The sequence below is a fragment of the Octopus bimaculoides genome, chromosome 6 (genome assembly GCF_001194135.2).
Source record: "Octopus bimaculoides isolate UCB-OBI-ISO-001 chromosome 6, ASM119413v2, whole genome shotgun sequence".
NCBI classification, from domain to species: Eukaryota; Metazoa; Mollusca; class Cephalopoda; order Octopoda; family Octopodidae; genus Octopus; species Octopus bimaculoides.
Window position 1 is genome coordinate 33,439,574 of NC_068986.1, and position 5,093 is coordinate 33,444,666.

Sequence of the window (5,093 nt, forward strand, 5' to 3'; positions counted from 1 at the left end):
TTTGGCTAGGCAATATGACGGTGACGTCGTCCGCGTATGCCGACACGCTCGTCCCGCATCCCAACTCTCGCGGGATGCCCCTCAGCGTCGCTAGCTTCCGCAGTAGTGGCTCGAGAGTAGATAGATAGATAGATAGATAGATAGATAGATAGATAGATAGATAGATAGATAGATAGATAAGCTTACGTGTGTGTATACATAATATTCTTTTACGTAGGTAGCTATATGAATGATCGTGAATCCACGAGATTGTTTGTGAGTGCGCTTGTGTATGGCCCTGTGAATTGCAGTTGTGGTTCTTTCCTGTATCACAGGATTTCAATTTTTTTGCTACTACTGTCTTTGATCACCGACCTCTCCAGTGATCCAATGAAATGTATCACTGCTAATCTATCATAAACAATTTCCTAAATAGTCAATAAGAAATCTATGAAAGTGTTGAATTTTACGCATTTAAATCTATCGCAGTATTTTAATGGCGACGTATTCGTATATCTGTTTTTGTTTTATTTTATTTGTTGTGTATATATGAATGTGTTTGGAATATTATGTTACAGTTACTTTTAGTTGTTGTTATTGTTGTTGATGTTACTGTGATGAATTAACTGAGCCGTTAAAGCGACGGATTAAATATGCTTTGCAATGTCTGCGTTCATCTCTGTTCCCGCTCCCAGCTCAAATCTGATCGAAGTGAACTTTGCTTTTCATTAATTATTTCGTGCATGAAAGCGGCGAAATAGCAGAACCGTCTGCAGCCCGGACGAAACACTTAACTGAATTTCATTCGTCTTTACGCTGTGAGTTCAAATTTCACCGTGGTCGACTTCGGGGTCGGTAACATAAAAAAACAAATCAAATACTGTGGTTGATGAAATTTATTTTCCCATCAAAACTCCTGGTCTGCGCAAAAATTTTAAAATCCATTAATTACGTCAGGCATAATGACTGAAGAAGCGTCTAATTATTACCAGGCCCTCAGATATATTTAGTAGAACTTATTCTGATATAAGTCGCGTGGCTTGAAGGGTTTGAGTATTCGGCTCACGTTCGTAAGGTGGCGATTTCAATTCCTGGCGGTGCGTTGTGTCCTTGAGCAAGACACTTTATTTCGTCTTGTTCCATTCCACTCTGCTGGTAATAATGAGTAGTACTTGTATTTTAAAGGTCCAGCCTTGCCACATTCTGTGTCACACTGAATCTCCCTTGAGGACAACATTGAGGGTATGCGTGTTTATGGAGTGCTCAGCCACTTGCATGTTTATTTCGCGAAAAGGCTGCTCCGTTGATCGGATCAAATGGAGCCCTCGTCGTCGTAACCGACAAATGCCAGTTCTTAAGAAGTCAGTGTAGTAGGTCTCAATTCTAAGGATAATCTCCTTCACCAGCCTCAGAGTCACTGAAATACTTTGAAGTCACGGCACGTCTATACCATCGCCGATTTTGCCGTTAAGTTTTTTTAAAGAAGTAATAAAAGAGTAGTTCCAATTACAGACCTCGCTTCCTCCTGATGGTTTATATCTATTAGTTCATCCCAAGTTAAACTCATTTTATCACACATAGACATCTATCGTTAAGTGGCTATCTTAGTCAACTACAGAAACTCTCATAACGTCGACGACAACGACGACATCAGGCAAAAGCAAAACTGTTTGATTCTTAATCGATCTTAGTGTGACATCATAAAAATAAGTTTAATTATTATAGAAGACAATTGTCATAGAAGACAATTGTCATAGAAGACAATCATCATAAAAGACAATTACCATAAAAGACAGTTATTGATCTACAATCGAATTACTAAAATAAGAAAAATATTGACATTATAGACGGAGATTTAATCACATCAAACAATATTTGCATCACCCAAGGATATTTAACTATAAAAGGAAAACATCATAGCAATATTTATAACTATATCAAACAACAAAATATTAGTTTCACTTGAACGAAATGAAGAACACTGCAGATTTATGGACACATGAAAAACGGATGTCCTGAATTCATGTATTTCCCATGTGCATATCTTTATATCTCTGATGTAGTAGTGAAGCAGATTCATCAGGGAATTGAAATAGAAATAATTTCACTGGTTCCTTAAAAAGGGTTTTCACCTGTTACTCTATTCTGTATAAAAAAGGGAACAGCTGGAGGGTCGAATACTAGATTCAGACAACATATATTTTATATTTACTAAGGTAGTGAAGGAGCAGCGCCTATGGAAGCCTTGTTCAACCGGTTGAAACGATGCTGGTGATGTTCAGCTTCACCATTTCTGACTCAAAGTCTTCAGAATAAACGTACATGAGAACAATGACGGGGCATCTATATAGTTACTCTTCTATAGAGCATCTGCATAGTTGAATTCTTCTATAGAGGAAAAACGCATTAGACAGTCATGGATACACGGATAAAAGACGAGATGGGATGACTGATGCTGGAGAACTTAGATAAGTCTCCTATATCACAGTTTACAAGAGCCTGAAAAACAACAGCAAAACAACGTGAGCGGAGTTAGATTTCAGGGAACCGTCCTGTTGTAGGGGAACTAAGCAAGCTGCTGGAGCGGATTTGGTGGGGAGACAGATCATGAATGGTAAAAAGAAATGCACTAAGTATTTCAATTGAAATGGAGAGCCAGCGTTATGCGATTAGCTTATTTCATTGAATCAGAAGAAGTTTGGAAGCATAGCAGACAGAAACAGTTCTGTATGAACTTACGGTAAGTATATGGGCTAACAGTACAGATGTGAGCTAACAGCATGCGTATGGGCTAAGATTATGCATATAGGCTAGCAGTACGTATGTGGACTAACAGTATGTACATGGGCCACCAGTACGTATACAGCTTAAGAGTAACAGTACCTTTAAGGATATAAATTAGTGCATAAGTAAACCGTTTCTATGATAGATATAATGACCTTGTCCTGTTGCTGATGCTGAAGGAATCCATTGGGGGATGTTTTTGTTTTTGAGTTCTCTGTTCATAGGACAAAACTAATCCACTACCTTCAAATGCTAGTCTTGTACAAAGTTCAGGTTTAAACTACAACTAACTATATTTGGAATGGTTAGAATCACAAAGACATTCTACACAACATCTGCTCGAAATGCAGTCCCACTTACTTGCATGAATTCTCTTTCCCGAAGCACTTCAATTTCTGGACCACAAACTGCCCTACCTTTATTTGCCTCTTCTTTGGTTTCTATAATAGCCACCTCTGATATTCCCGTGACAACTCCACTTAAACATTTCCGATCCAAGATCTACTTCTTTCATTCAATCATAAAGTGTGTAAAGCAGGCTCAAGGCTAATCACCATGTCCAGTTCATTCTCGCCGCCTGCAGCCCTTCTGGTATTCGCGCTCACGCCATAGTTTTCACCGCAATCAAATTGAATGAGCAGCTAAACTTTAGATTTATGTAACTTGATTAAACAATATCAATGTATACAAATTTTAGATCAGATTTTAGACACAGAAAACGATATGATGACTAAGTGGGCGGAAGGAAACAATTATAAATTGTTTTATTAATTGTTTTATGAAGTCTGAATTAAGAGAATGATAACATATTTAAGGCAGGGATAATTAATAGTCTCATTAGAAATAATTATTCGGCGAGGGGAAAACTTATATAACCGACTATTTTATTGAAAGCTAAATAATATTTTATTTGCCAAAGAAAAGATAAAATTATTATTTAGTATATATATAAGGGGGTGTTCTTTTGTTAACGCAATGAAAGAGAACTGCTGTGAAAATAAGAACGTGCGAGATACCAAGTTAGTGTTAATATATGTTACTTATGTTGACACTGGGGACAATAAAAACGATATTTATGCGGCGAAGAAAAATACAATAATCAATTCAATCAAAGACTTATAGTATTTTTATGAAAAGAATTATTAATTTAAAGCGTTATTGTTTTCACTGTAAATTGTCTATTGTTTTCCATTCGAAGAGATAGTGTGTATATTCTATGACTTTTAATCTTTTAACAGGTGAGAGCTGCATCCATGATCTGCTATAGGGTCTCCGAGACTGTTAGAAAGGAAGAAGGAAGGTATTCTCAAATCAAAACCTTATCTGAATGTTTGTAACAAAGTGCCTTCTGTTGAAGACACCTAAGTAGTCAAGTGGGTGTGTCAAATCGGGTGACGGATTAAGTCTAACATTCAAGTAGTCCATGGCGAGATTTGAACCAAGGTCACAAATAGCTGGAGCAACTACTGCAAGGCATCCAATAGGATGTTGTTACAGTTCCGTCAATCCACACCTGGAGATTTTTGTATTTTGCATCGACGTCGAAAAATGAGAGGCAGTGTTGACTTTCATGAGGGTTAAACGCACCGTGTATAGATTCAGAAAAAATACCGCGAAGCACTTTATCCAATGATCTAACGACTCGGCTAAATTCCTGGAAGCGGGATACTGAAACTATAGAGCCGATATTTTGGCCATACAGAGCCCAGGAATTGGACACCCGACCTTATGATTGCGATTCCAAAATCCTAAGCACTAGGCCACGCGTCTTCGTAAAAATCAGATAAGGACAAAACTGAAATAAATTCCTTTGCCGCAAGGAAAAATAAATGTCTAACGTTTCGGGTAAATCTGTTCATCAGTAAAAAACATAAAAGATTTTCTGATAGAAGCGATAAATTGGATTGCGTCACATTTTATACTAAACCTCAAAAGAAAAATGAAATTCCATCAACAACAAACCAAGCCCTGTTGGTGTCAGGAAACATATAATTTCCACTCATCGCTTAGCATTATTTTGTCTGTGTATCTTTTTTGATTGTGGACTGAAGTCACTTACGCATGCATACCAGAAACCATGCCATGAAGTATGAAGTTAATGTATAAAGTAACCGAATATAAATTGATAATGTAATCTAATTTATTTCTATATTTATTTATTTTATACTTTATTTATTTACTGTGATGATTGGAAAATGTACTGAAAGAATTGGTCACAGCAGAGCACACCTAGAAATACAAACAAAAATTATATATCACGTATATGTGATTTATATATATATATGTATGTATATATTCACATATATATGTATATATATATATATATATAT

At 36.6% G+C, this 5,093-nt stretch overlaps 1 long non-coding RNA gene across 1 annotated transcript in view; it reads left to right on the top strand.

Moving 5' to 3' along the window:
- LOC106879850 (uncharacterized) overlaps window positions 1–5,093 on the top strand; it is a 201,271-nt gene that overhangs the window by 191,002 nt on the left and 5,176 nt on the right. The window contains exon 5 of the long non-coding RNA XR_008264389.1: window positions 4,002–4,893. This is a non-coding gene — a long non-coding RNA (uncharacterized LOC106879850). The remainder of the gene's footprint in view (window positions 1–4,001; window positions 4,894–5,093) is intronic.